General features: G+C 36.6%; 1 long non-coding RNA gene across 1 annotated transcript in view; it reads left to right on the top strand.

Moving 5' to 3' along the window:
• The window catches only part of LOC104001300 (uncharacterized), a 31,465-nt gene extending 19,295 nt beyond the window's left edge, over positions 1-12,170 (top strand). The window contains exons 4-5 of the long non-coding RNA XR_001707514.4: positions 1,086-1,175; positions 12,059-12,170. This is a non-coding gene — a long non-coding RNA (uncharacterized LOC104001300). The remainder of the gene's footprint in view (positions 1-1,085; positions 1,176-12,058) is intronic.
• The last annotated feature ends 316 nt before the right edge of the window (positions 12,171-12,486 follow it).

Raw genomic sequence — 12,486 nt, forward strand, 5'->3', positions numbered from 1 at the left:
AGAAGATATAGAACATTAACATACTTCCAAAAGTCATAACTACACAAAAAGTTATCCTCAGTAAATTATGATGCCCTCTCCTGTCCCCTTCACTTTACTCCCAATTTCATTTTTTTCTAGTTAATGCCCCTTTTCTTTTTGTTTACACATTCAGATGTGTTTGCTTTTTTATTTCTTTTTATTTCTCACACAAAAGGTAGCTCTTTTTATTTACTATATTCCAGAAATAATTTTATATCAGGCCAGAGAGATCTTCTTCATTAATATTTACAGCCACATAGTACTCTGTTGTCTGCATATAAACAATAGTTTATTCAAACAATATCTTATGTTTGAACATTTAAGTAGTTTCTAATATTTTACAAGAAAGAACTATCTCGTGCATATGTATTTTCATATTCTTGGAAATGTACGTTCAAGGTAAATTCAAGAGGTAGGATTGCTAGGTATGAAAGATAAATGAATGTGTGGTTTTGTTAAGTACCAAATTCTCCTCCATAGAAGTTGTACTGTTTTACACTCCTACCAGCAATACAAGAGAGTGCTTGTTTCCCTGCAGTTTCATCAACAAAGTGAATTTTAGCTTTTGACATTTTGCCAGTCTGATAGATGAGATATGATATCCTTTTATGTGCTCATATTTTCATATTTTAAGTGGTCTTTATATCATTATAAATTTCCTATTCTTTTGCCCATTTTATGATTTTTTGGAGTTTTTCTTTCAATTATTAAAATCTTTTTATATTTAGAATATTTATATTTTATATATTTATTTGTCATATATGTTGTAAATTTTTTTCTGGCAAATTATTTATATTCCCAATTTCTTGTCATTTCTTGCCATGAAAAATACTTTTTAAAAAATTTTGTGTAGTTCAGTTTGTTAATTTAAAAAATTACATCTGGAATTTTTTTTTAAGAGACAGGGCCTCACTCTGTGCAATGGCACAATCGTAGCTCACTGTAACCTCAAACTCGTAGGCTCAAGGGATCCCCCTGCTCAGCCTCCTGAGTAGCTAGGACTATACATAGGTGCCACTATGCCTGGTTAATTGTTACTAACTTTTTTTTTTTTTTTTTTGCAGAGATGGAGGTTTCACGATGTTGCCCAGGCTGGTCCCAAACTCCTGGCCTCAAGCTATCCTCCTGCCTTGACGTTCGAAAGCACTGAGATTGTAGGTGTAAACCACTGTGCCCAGCCTGGAATTTAAGATATAATTGCAAAGTCTTTTGCTACCCTAACTTTATAAAGGAATTTACCCCTGGTTTTTTTTATCTAGTACTCACATAGTTTAAAACCATTTAGATCTTTAATTCGTTTGGAGCTTATTCTTATTTATGGCATGAGGAATGGATTTAAGTTTATCTTTTCCAAATGACTTTTCAGTTGTCCCAACACCCTTAAATATAAAGTCCATTTCTGCCCCCAGTGATTTGAGATACTGTCTTTGTCATATATTAGATTTTCCATATGTCATATGGTTTACTTTTGTACTCTCTATTCTGTTCTATTGGTCTTTCTCTTCGTATAGTAGTCCGCATTGTTTTAATTACAAAGGTTTTATAATATGTTTTAATATCTTATGGGGCTAGAACATCTTCAAAACTATTCTATTTTAGGTTTTGCTCACTATCTCTTCTTGTCTATTTTTTATGTGAGCTTTAGTATGAACTTACCTCGCTCTATAAAAAAGATTGTTGGTATTTTTATTGGAATTGAATACTTCATAAATAAAATTATATATTAATTTATATGAAAATAAATACATGGCAAATTAAGTTAGCAAGAAATGAAATCTTGATGATATTGATAAGTTCTAACCAAGAACAAAATATGTCTTTCCATTTGTTTTGTTTTTTTTCTTATATTACGAAATTTAATGAGAAACACAGTCTTTTTGTAGGCCCGATTTCATGTTTTTTCCTACATTAGTCCAGTACCTAGACTAGTTTATTACTCCATATGCCCCATTCTTTTCCTTTTTTTTTTTTAGTTATACTTTAAGTTTTAGGGTACATGTGCACAACGTGCAGGTTACATATGTATACATGTGCCATGTTGATGTGCTGCACCCATTAACTCGTCATTTAACATTAGGTATATCTCCTAATGCTATCCCTCCCCCAACCCCACAACAGGTCCTGGTGTGTGATGTTCCCCTTCCCGTGTCCATGTGTTCTCATTGTTCAATTCCCACCTATGAGTGAGAACATGCAGTGTTTGGTTTTTTGTCCTTGCGATAGTTTGCTGAGAATAATGGTTTCCAGCTTCATCCATGTCCCTACAAAGGACATGAACTCATCATTTTTTATGGCTGCATAGTATTCCATGGTATATATATGCCACATTTTCTTAATCCAGTCTATCATTGTTGGACATTTGGCTTGGTTCCAAGTCTTTGCTATTGTGAATAGTGCAATAAACATACATGTGCATTTGTCTTTATAGCGGCTTGATTTATAATCCTTTGGGTATATACCCAGTAATGGGATGGCTGGGTCAAATGGTATTTCTAGTTCTAGATCCTGAGGAATCGCCACACTGACTTCCACAATGGTTGAACTAGTTTACAGTCCCACCAACAGTGTGAAAGTGTTCCTATTTCTCCACATCCTCTCTAGCACCTGTTGTTTCCTGACTTTTTGATGATTGCCATTCTAACTGGTGTGAGATGGTATCTCATTGTGGTTTTGATTTGCATTTCTCTGATGGCCAGTGATGATGAGCATTTTTTCATGTGTTTGTTGGCTACATAAATGTCTTCTTTTGAGAAGTGTCTGTTCATATCTTTCGCCCACTTTTTGATGGGGTTGTTTGTTTTTTTCTTGTAAATTTGTTGGAGTTCATTGTAGATTCTGGATATTAGCCCTTGGTCAGATGAGTAGATTGCAGAAATTTTCTCCCATTCTGTAGGTTGCCTGTTCACTCTGATGGTAGTTTCTTTTGCTGTGCAGAAGCTCTTTAGTTTAATTAGATCCCATTTGTCAATTTTGGCTTTTGTTGCCATTGCTTTTGGTGTTTTAGACATGAAGTCCTTGCCCATGCCTGTTTCCTGAATGGTATTGCCTAGGTTTTCTTCTAGGGTTTTTATGGTTTTCAGTCTAACATGTAAGTCTTTAATCCATCTTGAATTAACTTTTGTGTAAGGTGTAAGGAAGGGATCCAGTTTCAGCATTCTACATATGGCTAGCCAGTTTTCCCAGCACTGTTTATTAAATAGGGAATCCTTTCCCCATTTCTTGTTTTTGTCAGGTTTGTCAAAGATCAGATGGTTGTAGATATGCAGCATTATTTCTGAGGGCTCTGTTCTGTTCCATTGATCTATATCTCTGTTTTGGTACCAGTACCATGCTGTTTTGGTTACTGTAGCCTTGTAGTATAGTTTGAAGTCAGGTAGCGTGATGCCTCCAGCTTTGTTCTTTTGGCTTAGGATTGACTTGGCAATGCAGGCTCTTTTTTGGTTCCATATGAACTTGAAAGTAGTTTTTTCCAATTCTGTGAAGAAAGTCATTGGTAGCTTGATGGGGATGGCATTGAATCTATAAATTACCTTGGGCAGTATGGCCATTTTCACGATATTAATTCTTCCTACCCATGAGCATGGAATGTTCTTCCATTTGTTTGTATCCTGTTTTATTTCATTGAGCAGTGGTTTGTAGTTCTCCTTGAAGAGGTCCTTCACATCCCTTGTAAGTTGGATTCCTAGGTATTTTATTCTCTTTGAAGCAATTGTGAATGGGAGTTCACTCACGATTTGGCTGTCTGTTTGTCGATTATTGGTGTATAAGAGTGCTTGTGATTTTTGCACATTGATTTTGTATCCTGAGACTTTGCTGAAGTTGCTTATCAGCTTAAGGATATTTTGGGCTGGAAGTCAAATTGTCCCTATTTGCAGATGACATGATTGTATATCTAGAAAACCCCGTCATCTTTCCATTTGTTAACATGTTGTTCCATAAGTTAAGACTACATATGTGTTTTTAACCAGTGTTTTATAGTTTTCTTTGTATAGCTTTGAACACTTGAAGTTTATTCTAAGTGTTTTATATTTTCTGTTGCTATATAAGTGTAATTTTCTTTTTATTTTTATCTCCTCATGGCTACTATTTGCGTATACTAATTCTACTGATATTTGAGTGTTAATTTCATAACCTACTACTTCAATGAATTCTATTGAGTTAGTAGGATTTTCCAAGTATACCACCATATTATCTGCATATAAAGATGATTTTATTTCATCTTCTGTAATTTTTATGCCTCTTTTATCTTTTCTAAATGCAGTGACTTATGTGTCTAGTATTATGCTAAGTGGTAGAGATAATCATCCTTGCCTTATTTCTGAACTTAATTGGAGTTCCTGTGGTGTTTCCTCATTGGGTCCAATGCTGCTTTAGGATTGTGAGAGATATATATATGTATATGTATATATACACATATGTAACAATGTTATATGCTGGTGATAAGTTATATGTAATATGTATATATGTGTGTGTGCATGTGTGTGTATGTGTGTGTATATATATATATATATACACACACACACTCAGTATTCATAGCTTCTTATTGTCTCTGAATGTTCTCTGAATGGGAACATACACAGACACAGTATAAAATATATACACACAGTAATATATGTACATATATGTAATATATGTACATATGTACATATATATAATATATGTACATATGTACATATATATACACATACACATGTATTACTAAGTGTTTATAGCTTTTTACTGTCTTGAATTTTTCATTGGGAATGAGTTTGAATTTTGTCAAGGCTTTTTCATATTTATTTTTCATCAAATTTAGTCTTGATTTCTGAAATTTTTTTTTGGCCTTTTTTCTATTTTTAATCCTTGAGTTTTTCAAGTTCTTGATTCATCTACACTTATTGTTCTATCATAAGCCACTGTTTTCTGGCCATCTCTTCCCTGAGTGTTTGTATTTCTGCTTTGTGGTTTTCTTTCTTCAATATTTGTCCAAAACTTAGTGGTTTACAATTTTCATATTATCAGTGTCAACATTGCTGATTTTTAAAATAAAACTATTTTGTTATTTCCAATATTTATTTATTTATTTATTGACATGCAATTGTATATATTTATGGGTATAATTTTATGTTTTACTATATATATATTGTATAATGATTGAATCAGGGTATTTCGTGTATCCATTGCTTCACCCATTTATCATTTCTTTGCAGTGAGGCCATTCAAAAGCCTCTCTTCTAGCTATTTTGTAATATACAATACCTTAATGTTACCATCATTACCCTACTGTGCAATAGAATACCAGAATTTTTTTAAAATTCTTATTTTAAGTTCTGTGATAGTATGTGCAGAACATGCAGGCTTGTTACATAGGTAATCTTGTACCATGGTGGTTTGCTGCACCTATCAACGCATCACCTAGGTTTTAAGCCCAGCATACATTAGCTATTTATCCTTATGCTCTCCCTACCCCCACCTGACTCCCACCCGCTGACAGACCCTGGTGTGCATTGTTTCCCTTCCTGTGTCCATGAGTTTTCATTGTTCAACTCCCACTCAGGAGTGAGAACATGAAGTAGAACACCAGGATTTATTTCTCTTATCTAATTGTAACTTTGTACCCGTTGAGCATCCTCTTCCCATCCTCCCCTTTCCCCTCCTCTCTCCAGTTTCTGGTGAACATTCTACTATCTGCTTCTGTGATATCAATGAATTTTTAAAATTCTGCATATGAGTGAGATTATGTGGTATTTATATTTCTGTGTCTAACTTATTTCTGTTAACATAATGTCCTCCAGGTCCATCCGTGTTGTCTCAAATTACAGGATTTCATTCTTTATTATGGCTGAATAGTATTCCATTCTGTATATATGCCACATTTTCTTTATCGATTCATGTGTTGTTGGACACTTGGGTTGATTACAGATCTTGGTTATTATAGATAGCGCTGCAATAAACACAAGAGTGTGGATATCTCTTCAATATGCTGGTTTCATTTCCTTTGGATATATACCAATAAGTGGGTTTGCTGAATCATATGGGAGTTCTGTTTTTAATTTTTTCAGGAGCCCCTATACTGTTTTTCATAGCAGCTCTACTAATTTATAATCCCATCAATGGTGTCTATGTGTTCCTTCTTCTCTGTTCTTCCACAACACTTGTTTTCCGTTGTCTTTTTGATAATCACCATTCTAACTATAGTGAGTTGGTATTTTATTATGGTTTTGATTTGCTTTCCCCTGATAAACTCTTTTCCCATTTTTAAAATATAAAATTGTTGTGTAGATGCAGTGATTATTCTTTTTGTTTCTCACACTTGATTTAATTTTATATTTATGAACCAGCTGTTTACAAGAATCTCACGTTGGGGAAAGGGGAAAGACCAGGGTAACCTGGCACCTCTGTAACTCAAAGGCTGTCACCTCTGTTACAGTGACAGAGCTAGGTTTTATTTCATTTTCTCTACTGCTTTTTGAATGTATCTTGGCTCAGAGGAGGTTCTACTGCCATACATAAACTTCTTCAGGTTCTAATCTACCTGTATCACCAAGGAAGAGATCATGCCTTCTGGAAAATCTCCCTTACATATAGAAGATTTTAAAAATTATGTTATTATCTACTAGCCCTGGGTCACTTCTGAGCTCTCTTTCTCTGCCTCCAAGTGTGCTCCCCAGCCTTGCTCATAGCAGTTCCCATTCAGAGTGTGGTCCTCTCCTGGGTATGTTTATGTGGTGATAGTTGTCACACTATTCTCCCATTGTCCCCTCCTTCACCTTGAGTTTTATCATATCTCATTTCAGTTTTCTGCAAGATGTCACTAACAATTTTGCTACAGGCAGCATTTACACAAAATTTGTAGCTTGGAGGTATTTATTCTGTGTTCTGCCTTTGTTGACCATTGAATGTGCATTTTTTTTCTGATTATTCTTATTTCCCTATGGCTTTCTAGAGAAGTGGAATAATTCATAACTTAGTTGCCACCAAGTTTTTCCTGGAAGTTGAAACATATTTTACAATATTTTCTCTATTTTACTTGTCATATGACTAGTTATTTAAATTCTTTGTATGGCTGTTTACTGATTTTCAAAGTGGATTACTTAGTATCTAGTAAGGTTGATGTAGGAGCACATTGAGATACTAAGGTTGGTATAATATGTGGTATGTGGTAGGTGTTTATTATGGACTGAATTGTGTGCTACCCCACCCAATTCATATGTTGAAGCATTAACCCCCAATTTGACTATATATGGAGGTAGGGCCTTTAAGGAGGCAGTAAGATTGATTGAGGTTATAAGGATGGAGCCTAATCTGATATGACTGCTGTCGTTATAAAAAGAGGAAAGATAGAGTTCTCTCTCTCTCTCTCTTGCTCTCTTCCCCACTCTACATACATGTGAACCCAGAGGAAGGACTGGGAGGGCACACTAAGAAGGCAGCCATCTGCAAGCCAGGAAGAGAGGCCTCACCAGAAACCAACTCTGGCACCTTGACCTCAGACTTCCAGCCTGCAGAACAGTGACAAAATAAATCTTGTCATTTAAGCTACCCAGTCTTTGGTATTTTATTATGTCATCCCATGCAGACTGTATTAGTCAGGGTTCTCTATAGGGACAGAACTAATAGGATGGATATATATATAAAGGGGAGTTTACCATATAGTATTAACTCACATGATACAAGGTCCCACAATAGTCTGCCTGCAAGCTAAGGAGCAAGGAAGCCAGTCTGAGTCCCAAAGCTGAAGAACTTGGAGTCCGAAGGGCAGGAAACTTCCAGCATGGGAGAAAGATGTAGGTGGGCTGAGGTCTTTTCCTGTTTTTTTTTGCCTGCTTTATATCCTGGCTGCACTGGCAGCTGATTAGATTGTGCCCACCCAGATTAAGGGTGGATCTGCCTTTTCCAGCCCACTGACTCAAATGTTAATCTCCTTTGGCAACACCCTCATAGACACACCCAGGATCAATACTTTGCACCCCTCAATCCCATCAAGTTGACACTCAGTGTTAACCATCACACAGGCTAATAGACTGTTCATTAGATTGTAACTGCTAATAATAACAATTGGTGGTGATGGTGATGATGATCCTAGAAGTCCAGGCCTATGGATACTTACTGATAAGGAATTGAAAGACCTGCTTTGAAAACGGAGTTTTTAGGAGGGATATAAATAAACTTTCTGCTCTGTTACTCTCCCCTTTCCTTTTATTAACTGGATTTAGAAATACTTTTATTTGGTAAAAGAAATGTTATAAATCTTCATACATATGGCTAATATTTCTGGCTAATTACCATGAAGCAGAATAACCATTAATCATATTATTAGAGATACCCAATTAATTTCATTTTGTGCTTGATTTTAGTACTAAATTTAAGCAGTTTATGCCACCTCACTTAGGTCAACTCCAATTATGATACATGTCTTTCTAGTATTAAATGCAAAAACAATGAGATGTCTGTAGCTCCCTTTATTATTACTTGCATTTCTTCATCTTTCTTTTTTTTTGGAATACACAATTTATGATTTTGATACTGAATGAATAAAATTGTTCTTTCTTTCTCACTGGGAGGCCTGCCTTCCAAGCTGCTTTTTTGCCAAAAATATTTACCAGGACTTTCAAAGTCATCTCTTGTTTTCAGTTATTATTCTCTTTTATGACAACTATCTTTGAAGAGATTTGGAAGTTAGTCTATATTTGAAATTACTGTCTGTGTTTTCTGTGTTTATATGTAATTTCAACTTAAAAATCAAAACATCTTCACAATTCCTTTGGTATCTCATTTTAAATAAAAGTTTCTTTTTTTTTTTTTTTTTTACTGAAAGTCTAGATTAGATATTACTTCCTCTGTGAAACCTACCTGGACACTGCCAGTGCAATCAGAGAAATTTATTGTTGTATCAGAGCACTTTCCATGTTGTGTTGTATTTTGTGTACAGCATATGGCATGTAGTACAGAATTTAATGGTTAAATGTGTCTCCAGTTAGACTCCATGTTTCTTGGGAATATAGACTGTATCTTTTCACATCCTCAGAACCTAGCATTTCTCTATGTCAATTTCATTATTGTCAGATCATACTTTGCATGCTTTCAATTCTTATAAATTTAAGTTTTCTGATTCAGAATATGGTCTGTGCTGGTGAATGTTCCATCTGTGGTTTAAAAGAATGTGTATTGTGCTGTTTGGGGGTGTGAGGCTCTATAGCATTTCAGTTGGTTGATGGTGATGTTCACTTCATCTATATCCTTGCTATTTTTCTGTCTACTTCTATTTATTACTGAGGGAGAAGTGTTGAAGGCTCCAACTGTATTGTGAATTTGTCTATTTTTCTTCAGTTCTATTAGTTTTGGCTTCATGTATTTGCAAACACTGTTTGATGCATATACATTCAGAATTATTTTATTTTCTTGATCAAATGCCCCTTATATTATTATGTAATTTTCTTCTTATTCTGATAATTTTCTTTGCTGTGAAGCCTACTTTGAACAATATCAATATATCCATTTCAGGGTTCTTTTCATTAGTGACTGCATGGTATATCTTTTTTTGTCCTTTTGCTATTTTTAACTGAATAGATATACCTAGTTGGAGTACATGTAATAATTTAATACATTCATATAATTTACAGTGATCAAATCAGTATACTTGATATATCTATCACCTTAAATATTTTTCTTTTCTTTATGCTAAAACCATTTTATAGTTTACAATACTGTTAGATGACAAATAGCTAGAAGATAAGAATTTGTGCAATACCTTATTGTAAACTATAGTTACCCTGCTGACCCATCAAACACTAGGTCTTATTTATTCTATCAAACTGTATATTTGTACTCATTTGATACGATTTGGCTGTGTCCCCACCAAAATCTCATCTTGAATGTAGTTCCCATAATCTTCACATGTTATGTAACTGAAGTAATTGAATCAGAGAGGCAGATACCTTCATGCTGTTCTCATGATAGTGAGTTCTTATGAGATCTGGTGGCTTTATAAGGGGCTTTTCCCCCTTTTACTTGGTACCTCTCACCTGCTGCCATGTGCAGAAGGACGTGTTTGCTTTCCCTTCTGCCATGATTTTAAGTTTCCTGCGGCCTCCCCAGCCATGTGGAACTGTGAGTCAATTCAACCTCTTTCCCCTTACAGATTACCCAGTTTTGGATATGTCTTTATTAGCAGCATGAGAATGGACTAGTATAGTAAATTGGTACCAGGTAGTGGGGTGCTGCTGTAAAGATACCCAAAAATGTGGAAGCAACTTTGGAACTTGGTAACAGGCATAGGTTGAAACAGTTTGGAGGGCTCAGAGGAAGATAGGAAAATGTGGGAAAGATTGGAATTTCCTAGAGAATTGGAGGGCTCAGAAGACAGGAAGATGTGAAAAGCTTGGAACTTCCTAGAGACTTGTTAAATGGCTTTGACCAAAATGCTGATAGTGATATGGACAATGAAGTCCAGGCTGAGGTGGTCTCAGATGGAGATTAGGAACTTGTTGGATACTGGAGTAAAGGTCACTCTTGCTATGCAAAGAAACTGGCAGTATATTACCCTGCCCTAGAGATCTGTGGAACTTTGAACTTGAGAGAGTTGATTTAGGGTATCTGGCAGAAGAAATTTCTAAGCAACAAAGTGTTCAAGAAGTGACTTGTTTGCTGTTAAAAGCATTCATTTTTATGTAGTCACAAAGATATGGTTTGGAATTATAACTTATGTTTAAAAGGGAAGCAGAGCATTAACATTTGGAAAATTTGCAGCCTGAGGATGCAGTACAAAAGAAAAACCCATTTTCTAAGGAGAAATTCAAGCTGGCTGCAGAAATTTGCATGAGTAATGAGGAACCAAATTTTAATCACCAGGACAATGGGGAAAATGTCTCCAGGGCATGTCAGAGACCCTCACAGCAGCCCCTCCCATCACAGGCCTGGAAGCCTAGGAGGAAACAATTGTTTCTTGAGCTGGGCCCAGGGCCCCCCTGCTCTATGCTGCCTCAGGAGATGGTGCCCTGAATCCCAACTGCTTCAGCTCCAGCTGTGGCTAAAGTGGGCCAGTGTACATCTCAGGCCTCTGCTTCAGAGGGTACAAGCCCCTAGCCTTGGTGGCTTACATGTGGTGTTGGGCATGCAAGTGCACAGAAGTCAAGAATTGAGGTTTGGGAACCTCTGCCTAGATTTGAGAGGATGTATGGAAATGCCTGGATGTCCAGGCACAAGTTTGCTGTAGGTTCTCCTCATGGAGAACCTCTGCTAGGGTAGTGTGGAAGGCAAATATGGGAAGCTAAAAGGGTGAACGGTCCAGTGGGGCTCCCCACACAGAGTCCCCACTGGAGCACAGCCTGGTGGAGCTGTGAGAAGACAGTCACCATCCTCCAGACCCCAGAATGGTAGCTCCACCAACAGTGCACCTGGAAAAGCTATAGACACTCAATGCCAGCCATGAAAGCAGCCAGGAGAGGGGCTGTACTCTGGAAAGCCACAGGGACAGAGCTGCCAAATCTGTGGGAGTCCACCTCTTGCATCAGCATGAACTGGATGTGAGACATAGAGTCAAAGGAGATCATTTTGGAACTTTAAGGTTTAATGACTGCCCTATTGGATTTCAGACTTGCATGGTGCCTGTAGCTCCTTTCTTTTGGTCAGTTTCTCCAATTTGGAATGGGTGTGTTTACTTAATGGCCCCATTGTATCTAGGAAGTAACTAACTTGCTTTTGATTTTACAGGCTCATAGGTGGAAGGGACTTGTCTCAGATGAGACTTTGGACTTGGACTTTTGAGTTAATGCTGGAATGAGTTAAGACTTTGGGGACTGTTGGAAGGGCACGATTGTGTTTTCAAATGTGAAATCATGACATTTAGGAGGGGCCAGGGGCAGAATGATATGGTTTGGCTGTGTCCCCACCCAAATCTCATCTTGAATTGTAGTTCTCATAATCCCCATGGGTCATGGGAGGGACCCAGTGGGAGGTAATTGAATCATGGAGACAATTACCCTCATACTCTTCTTATGATAGTGAGTTCTCATGATATCTGATGGTTTTATAATGAACTTTTATTCCTTTTGCTCAGTTCCTCTCTGTCCTGCCGCCATGTGAAGAAAGATGTGTTTGCTTCCCCTTCCACCGTGACTGTAATTTTCCTGCAGCCTCCCCAGCCAAGCTGAACTGTGAGTCAATTAAACCTCTTTCTTTTATAAATTACCCAGTCTCAGGTATGTCTTTGTTAGCAGCATGAGAATGGACTAATACACCATTCATCAACTTCTCTTCATTCCTCCCTCCCCCTTACCTTTCCTGGCCTCTATAACCACCAATTTATTCTCTATTTTCATGAGATTCACTCTTAGCTTCCACATATGACTGAGAACATGCAATGTTTCTTTTTTATGGCTGAATAATACTTCTTGGTGTATATGTACAACATTTTCTTTATCCTTTTGTCCATTGATGGCACTTAGGTTGATTCTGTATTTTAGCTATTTAGAGTAGTGCTGCAGT

This window comes from Pan troglodytes, chromosome 9, assembly GCF_028858775.2.
Source record: "Pan troglodytes isolate AG18354 chromosome 9, NHGRI_mPanTro3-v2.0_pri, whole genome shotgun sequence".
Classification (NCBI taxonomy): domain Eukaryota; kingdom Metazoa; phylum Chordata; class Mammalia; order Primates; family Hominidae; genus Pan; species Pan troglodytes.